The sequence below is a fragment of the Phoenix dactylifera genome, chromosome 14 (genome assembly GCF_051530095.1).
Source record: "Phoenix dactylifera cultivar Ajwa chromosome 14, Ajwa_hap1_PhDact_Kaust_v1.1, whole genome shotgun sequence".
NCBI lineage: Eukaryota > Viridiplantae > Streptophyta > Magnoliopsida > Arecales > Arecaceae > Phoenix > Phoenix dactylifera.
In genome coordinates this window covers 11572624-11581405 of record NC_143203.1, presented here as the reverse complement: position 1 = coordinate 11581405, position 8782 = coordinate 11572624, and the positions used below count along the sequence as shown (strand labels likewise).

General features: G+C 39.8%; 1 long non-coding RNA gene across 1 annotated transcript; it reads left to right on the top strand.

Annotated features, from left to right (window-relative positions):
• The first annotated feature begins 2660 nt into the window (after window positions 1-2660).
• Window positions 2661-4086, top strand: LOC103698161 (uncharacterized). The gene is made up of 2 exons (XR_015973309.2): window positions 2661-3126; window positions 3767-4086. It is a non-coding gene; the product is annotated as an uncharacterized LOC103698161 (long non-coding RNA).
• Window positions 4087-8782: the final 4696 nt, after the last annotated feature.

The window sequence follows — 8782 nt, the reverse complement described above, 5'->3', positions numbered from 1 at the left end:
GACTGAATTCATTAATAGAAATGACTTGGACAGGGGGAGCACAACTTGAATACTCTTGAGTCGTTCATGGAAATATGCTGAATCTTACTAGGAAGTATGCTTTAAGCACCTACAGATAATTTGTCCCCTTCATTGTTGATGACAAAAAGGGGGAGTAGAACCATAGAACCAATATGGATAAGGGGAGTAGAACCAATATGGATACATTGGAATGCAAAATACAAAATTCATGCTTAAAAGTTGAATTGGAAGAGATAAAATTGAAGAATATTGGCTTTAAGATAATTGCCCTTCTGGAAAAGAAAGGGGGAGTCAAAAAGAACTTAGCCTTCAATTATCTTTATACCTGTACATCTGAGCAAATACTGTGTATATGTTTAAATTTCGAATTTTGCATATACTCAGTGTTTTGTCATCATCAAAAAGGGGGAGATTGTTGACCCCCTAATGGATTTTGATGAATACAAAACACTAGAGTATAATTCCATTTATCTTAACAATTTAATTGAGAAATTCATGTGTTTTATTAAGAATATTGTTAAGAAATGTCTAGACAAGTTCCCATAATTTTTATGAATTTATTGAAGAATTTTTTGAGATGAAAGAAAAAGTTCAGGGACAGCCGAGACGTCTCCTGATAGTCTCAGAGACGTCTCTGGCACAACCAGGAAGAACTGGCACACTTGGAGACGTCCCCGGCACCTGCCGAGTCGTCCCCACGATAGCGGAGTCGACTCTCTCAGTAGCGGAGTCGACTCTCTCAGTGGCGGCAGAAAGGCAGTTTTCAAGAGATATGCGCGAGACGTCCCCACCGCAAGCAGAGTCGTCCCCACAAGTAAAAAGGAGACTTTCCGAGTCGTCCCCAAGATAGCGGAGACGGCTCTCTCAGGGTTTTCCAGAGAATGATTTTTTCGGAGATAAAGAAGCGGAGTCGACCCCGAGACAGCGGAGTCGTCCCCATTCAAAAAGTGCAAACAAGCAGAGTAGTCCCCGTAAAGTGCCGAGTCGACCCCAGACAACGTAAAAAGTAAAATCTTGTAGCCGAGACGTCTCTCGTTGAAGCGGAGACGTCCCCGGAACGCCTGGGACGCGACTGACAACTTTTACAGGTTTGGTTTGAATTTCAAATCTCTTTTACTTTATCTCTAACGGCTATATTTGCTTTTTGGGCTATAAAAGGGAGCTCTTAAGTGCTTCAAAACAACTTTTCACCAACCCAAAAGCTAGATCATTTAAGAGAGAAGCAAGAGAGAGAAGTTCAAGGGAGTGAGTGCATTCAAGTGAAGAAATCAAGTACTTTCAAGCTTCCCAAGTGATTTCAAGCTCAACCACTCTCTTCCGCTCGTGCATTCAAAGCTCACACTCAAATCTACGCGATCCACATCGGAAGAATCACCATTTCCCACGCTTCCAACGGCAAAAGGATTCTTCCGGGTTCTATTGTTCATCATTGCCATATTTGCTTTTCTAGAGCTTTTCTTTTCTGTGTAAACTCTTTCATTGTGGTGCTTGTTCCAGTCAAGAGACTCGGAACAAGGGAAAGGCGTCCCAAGCCTAAGTGAAATTGGGGGTGTTAGGGTTTGTTGTGAGCCCGGTGTAAAACAACGAGTTAGGTAGTGAACTCGCAAAACTACCGTACTGTAATCTTGGATTATAGTGGAAATTCCCAAAGGTGATTTGGGGAGTGGATGTAGGAGCAGTGGAAGCTCCGAACCACTATAAAACCTTGTGTTTGCGATTGACCTTTCTCATTCCTCCTTCTTTACTTTAGTGCATATATTTGTGTGTTTTATTTTTAATTAGGCGAAAAGTTTTAAAACACCCAATTCACCCCCCTCTTGGGTGACCATCTCTGGGCAACAGCAAACGGTGTAAAGTTTTTGGTTGGTTTGTCTGAAAACCAACTGGGTTGTTTGTGAGCCCGGAAAACGAACGATGATAGATTTTCGGTTGGTTTCCTGGAAAAACCAACGGAGTTTTTGATTGTGAGCCTGAAAAACAATCAGGCTGTAATCTACTAAGTTATAGTGAAATCTCAAGCTAGGTTTGGAGAGTGGACGCAGGTGCTGGGAGTGCACCGAACCGCTATAAACTTTGGTGTTTGTGTGTGTGGTTTATGTTTATTCTTTTACTGCATATTTCTAATTGCTTTCCTCTTCCTATTCACTGTTTTATTTGTGTAATCTTATTTCCTCTACTAAATCTGCAAGTTATTGAAAGATAACAGTAACTCACATTCTTCATACTTTTAATTTTAAAAGACCCAATTCACCCTCCCTTTTTTGGGCTGCACCTCTAGGCAACATACATCTTCATCAATAATAATTCTAGGGTTCATGTTGAAGATATGTAATAGCATCAAAGAAACCGGAGGGTGTTTCTTCTCAAATGCTTGGGGCCCTGACAGCTATTAATTTCGAGTTATTTAATATACTGAACTTGAATTATACTTTAAGCGATCATTATATTCAATATAGATAACAAATTATAATGGACAGATTATCATAATATTTTTATTAAATTCTACATGTAGCAATATAATAGTGAAGATGATTTAAAAATTACTTAATCATTCAAACCGACTTGAGTGCAACTAAATCCTATCGGTCCATGGATTGCCTCTTGGCAACCTCATTCCTTATAAACAACTAGATAATTTAAAGCTATTACATGTATAAGAATCACAGGGGAAACTTATATAAACTGCAATTGAGCATGGGAGCTAAAAGTAAATAAAAATATTATCTTATTCCCGATTGGGCGGGTGAGGTTGGCGAAGAGAATCTGAGTTAATCCAAGTGCTCCAGACAAACCCCAGAGCAGAAGAGAGGAGAAATCCCTCAGAGGGGAGTGAGGAAAGCTAGCAGGCTTTTCTGTTATCTGAGAGAGGCCCTGCAAGCTCCCACTCTCTCTCTCTCTCTCTCTCTCTCTCTCTCTCTCTCTCTCTCATCCATCTCTATCAAAACCCATGCTTCCAACCAGGTCCAGAGAGAACCAGCTAAACCCTAGCTAGGATTTACTATATTTTGAGGGATGCGAGGGAGATATTCCTGTGGGTGGGTGGTGAGCTTCACACCCTAAAAAGTGGCTCTTTTTGGAAATATTTTAATGGCTGTCCACTTTACGGTAAGAAAATCCTCCCCTCTCTGGCCTATAAATCCTCCATCACCTCACCCGTTGGCCCCCCAACCCCTCACCACTCTCCCTCTTGCTCTCTCTAGATTAGGTGGTGTAGGTTTTAGAGGGAGTGGATCTTCTTCCTGTGGAAGGAGAAGGAGGTGATAGGGAGGTGAGATGTGGTTTCTCTTAGGAGGAAATGGTGGCAGGAGGAGGAGTGGCTTCGAGGGAATGGTTTTTCCCTCTATCAGAGAGGTGTAGAGGTGAGGATGGAAGAAGGAAGTGGAGTGTTTTCTCTCTATCCTATTCTTTATAGAAGTAGTGGGTTTTCTTCTCTCGGCGGAGGGAAGACGTGGTTATGGCGAGAAGGAACAGGTGAAACGGGTCCTGCCTGGCTCCCTGTATGCCACACGTATAGACCAATCAATTGTGAGATTGGCTACTGTGGGTGGCGTGCAAGGAGCCAAGCATGCCCTCTCTCTCTCTCTCTTCTCCTCCCTCTCTCCCTCCCCCCCTCAACCATCTCTGTTTTTCTACGGTAATAATCTATTTTGTGTTATGTGAGTGATGTTTGGGAAGACAAGAGGTAGGAATGAACGGGTTGGTTATTTTATATTTGTTTCTAATGGTGTTTCCATTTTGTTTGCAGGGCTTCGATGGCTTTATTTCACCGCAGCCCTTGTCAAGGATTAGAAATTCAAGGTTTAAGATTTCCGTGATCTTTCCCCGTCGTTCTTCTTTCCATATTTGTGGATTGAAAATCTTAGAGCTGTTAGAGATTTGGGCTATAAGAGTGACATTTCTGGCATTCCTATCTTGAAATATCAAAGATTTGGTAAGTATATATGAATCATGAATGATATAGAAACGGAAGTATTGATTAGCATTGTATGGTAAAAGGTTTTACTGAAATCTTGCATCAAGATCTTGTATCATTTTACAGATGCAATATCAGATGATTATTTTATTGATGCTTCCCCATCTATAATAGAAGGAAAGGCTCGAGATATATATATTTTTTCTCATCATGGTGGATCAAAAATCTATAGCTTTTCTCATATGAAGCTTTTTGTGAACTTTTCCTTTTCTTAATATGGATGTACTTTTGAACAGGAGTGAGTTTGTTTTAAAATGGAAAACTTCCCAACTCTCCTTTTGGTGGTATCATAGATCAGAAGGTTTCTTGTTTTATAAATAGACATTGTTTTGGTTATGGGTCATTTTAACGAGGAACATAGAAGAATGTCCACATCCAATAGTCCTTAATCAATTTGTTGCTTAACCGGTAGATGATTCATTCGTAGTTGGTACTGGTCTGTAACGTGTTGTGAAAGTTAAGGTTTGGATGCTCCTGAATTCATGGACAGCTTGTGAAAGTTAAGGTTTGGATGCTCCTGAATTCATGGACAGCTTTCAGTCATTATATCTCAGAACAAAAATTCCCTGAACTATTCTATCTGCTGAGATTCTCACTGAGTTCAGATGTGTCAGTTCCTCAGTAAATATTGATGGGACTTGAGAAAATGTCTCTCTTTCTGTCTCTCTCTCTCTCTCTCTCTCACACACACACACACACATAACAATTATTGGTATATTGTAACCACCACGACCATCACCATGATCTCTCTTCGAAACACACAAATGCTCCCAGATCTAGAATGACTTCACAGATTCTTCTGTGTTTTACAAAATCTACCGAACAATTTTACCTTGTGATATCCGGGTTTCCTTTCCTAAAATGCAGCAATTTTCGACATCGTTTCGTCATCTTCTTTGTTGATACGTGGCTCAAAGTAATCAGTAAATGAATGCATTTCTTTTATTTGTTTCTCAAAGACAATGCTTGGAAAATGGTCAGTGTTGTACATATTACCTTTTGTTTGGAAATGCATTCACTTCACCTCTTCTCGTTATACACGAAATTAAAGATATGTTGCCTAATAATATGGTTCTCCTCATCATGTTTGTTTTATGCACAGCCAAAAGCCTCTGTACGTGTGACCATTTTGATATTCTTAGAAGAAGAAAGAAGTATAATCTGAGCTCATCCTTATTTTCAGATGAACCATTTCCTGAACTCTTTCCACTGTTCAACATGCAGCGCACACCCCTCTCTACCGGTCTTAGGGTTTGATCCACTAACGGCTCAAGTTATTCAGTAGTTGAGTGTCTTCTAATATATCGTGTAGAGTATACCAGAGGGTTTTAAGGTATTAAGTAGTCGAATGTCATCTAACGTTCTCCTAGAGCTTAATGTCAGCATGTATATGTTTGTACTCTTTTCTATGTATGTCTCGGCCCGTGTGCGTGCGAGTGTGAGAGAGATCCATACCACTTGTAGTTTGTATTCTTCAAACTATTTATCATTAATTATGGTAGCAAGAGTGAAACCTTCGCTACACCAACTATATACATAGCAAGATGCAGTCATGAGTCTCTCCATCTCCCACCCGATCGAACAAGAGAGAGACTAATGTTAATGTTGAGAACTGCATAATGAATGTTTTAAAAATTTTCCATTATAAAAGTCTTTTCCATTTTGAAGACAGTTACTTCGAATTTTTTTCTTTCGTTTTTCCGAGAGCAATCCATCTTTTAGATTCCGCAGTCTGTGCCACTGATAGCTCCTTCAATCACTTGAGTGGCCAAGGACCTTCTTGCACTGCCTTCAAAAGCTCAAACCTCTCTATTTCTTTCTCTCGTATATGGCTTGGGATGCAGTTTAGCACTGCGGTAGGTCCCTGCAAACACACACGGTCATGTGGTCCGAGGTCCCTGCTCATAAACACACAATGTGATGCGGTCAGATGGTATCCAAGCTGTGTGGTCCACTTCCACTGGGCCCCACTCTGGTCCGTGCTTATGGTGACCAGGGCCCCTACCACATGGGTGGGTGCAAGGCACTTTGCCTTTCTGCCTTGCTTTTGCTGCTGGCAGTGCAACCAGGAAGACGCCTAGTGTTCTGCCGCTGGGACCTCAGCTTTCTATCCTTCCGAGGAGAAGGGAAGGGGGAGCGAGCGAGAGAGAGAGAGAGAGGGAGTATTGGTGTCCTCCGAAAGGAATTTTCAAGGGCAGCCAAAGAAGCCCATCAGAACAAACCCCAGCACCCGGAACTCATAAAACCCACTGCCCTGTCTCCAAGGCATTGTCTATAGTCCTCATGATGCCATGTCTTTGTACGGACTGATGCAAGAACATCAAGTTTATGTTCTCAAAAGAAAACTTCTTTATTCAATTCATCGTTCCCTTCCCAAACTACCCCCATCACCATTCCCAGTCAAATTTATCCATGAGGCTAGCTAGGAACCTTCTGTCCTATATTATGCAATGCAGGTCAAAGTTAAGGGCATGATACTTTTTCTCAGAGATGCTTGGATGAGTTATGGTGTTGTCAGGTTAGCAGAGATGGCAAGGGTTAGTCACATTGTGATGTCTTGGTATGATGTAACATAAGATATGGAGCAAGTGCTAAAGATACTACCTGTTGAATTATTTAGTTTGCTTGAAGTGCTGGTCAATTGACGCACGGTCCTTTGATCATCATTCAATATTTAATCCTTATAGACCGAAAGTTCAATGCCCTTACTATAATGCCGAGGCCATTTAACCCTGGCCTCGCACACACTTGACTTCCGCAGTTTCAGATAACTGTGTGCGTAAAGATATGTGTAATACAAGTATGCATAAGGACAGTGTGCAATTGTATGCATGAATTAGAATTATAAGTATGTGTAATACAAGTATAAGTGTATGCAAACCCTATATGAGTATGTGGAGGACTAAAAATTATTTGCAAGTAGTGAAATGACCAGGAGTAAAATGGCAAGACCAAGTTTTTAGTTTCCCTTTTTCATCCTTATTAATTTGCCATTCATTGAGAGTTTATTATCTTTTTTTGTCCTTTTTATCAATGTATAAGCCACTTGGCTAGGAACCAACCATTTGGCTAGGAACCAACACTATTGCAAGAATAAACTTATTCAAGAAATTAACATCGAATGCAATAGTATTCACGCTATACCATTTAAGGTTGATTTAATCTGACCCATTTGTCAAGCCGATTGAGATGTTTGAAGCAAACACGAAGTTGCTTTAGAATGGCCTTACTTATAAGCAGAAGCCAGGGAAAAAAAAAAGAGTGTACATTTAGCATGTTATTTGTTTTTACTTACAACTCATCTACTCATTTCTTGCACATTTTTCACAATTATAGCAGATTGAATTGTGACATGTCATGCCCTCAATTTTCATCAATTTTTAAGTTATGTGTGCTACCAAAATGAGATTCCATGACCAACAATACTAGGTGGATTGCCAACCACATTTGGGTCAATCATGAGTTGCACTTTTGTAGTGTTACACAGCATGGACTATTGCTCACCACACTGTTCACATACTTGAAAAAACATCAAAACAAACTCATAGACCTTAGATATTGTTCCCTAAATTGTGGATATAGCATAAGGGGTAGAATTAATATGGAAGTCACCAACAACCCTTGCTCAATTCTCATGATTGAACAATCAACTCTTTCTGTGCTCGTATTATGGGACCCTTGTGTGCCCATATTTCACCAGATTTATGGTCAAGTGCATGTGCGACCTTTGAATGGGTGGTACGCTAGCTAAATTTACTCATTTTGTATTGAAATTAGAGGCTAGTTTTTTACAGGCAAAAATCATAAAACATAGTTAAGTGACTTGCAATTCCTTATCATAGTTGAATTGTTTTTAGATCGAGGAGGCCAGAGTCATATCTACCCTATTATTTACCTAGGCAATTTGAGATGTATTGCTTGCAGAATCGGAAATTTTTATCTTGAAAAAATTTCCAAATAGGATGGGGTCAAAATCTTGAAGGATAACACTAATTTCACAACACAAGTCTCTAACTTCTCGTTTGAAAAAAAAAGAGAGAATATACCACTAAGGTGATGACAGGATTATGTCATAGTGTTATGTACTTATAAAATTTTTTCGCCAATCTTTTCTTCTCCCCATTTAATGTTGAAATTCTTTGTCTGCATTACAAAAAAAATTATTGTTCATAACAAGCGGCAGGCATAAGACCATATTGATGCGAAGCAATTTAGCAATAAGATTCTACATTCTTTTTTGTTGTTACGCAAATTAATTTTGCCTTAACTTATGTTTGTATATAAATACATATAGTTTTGTACAATATCAAATTAAGTTGTGATTTTTTTCATGGACAAAACTACATACCATAATTATTAGTCAGCATATGCATCATATGATGTGGATAATATTGAATTAGCTTCTTAAAATTATTTTGAGCAGAAGGGCAGTATCGTCTTATGGTGACTGGGGACAATGGGCTATTACGTTCGGGATGGACGGAAGTACCCTCGAATCTTTATTTTCAGGCCACCATCTCTGGTGAAATAACTGTCCTGGCCTTTTTGAATAGCGTTCTTGTAAAAATTCGGACGTGGAGGCCGGTTAGGGGCACTCTGGTAAAAGTATGACCTTTAGCGAGGCCAGTGCCGTCGCATGGGCATTCTGACGTCCACGTCGTGTTACTGGAGGAGTACTGCAGGAAGAAACATTTTTTTACCTTGTAAAATATTTTATTTTTACGTAGTTTTCTTGCGCTGGATATTTTAATTTGGTCTGCATGCAAGGCATAATTTTCTACTAATATT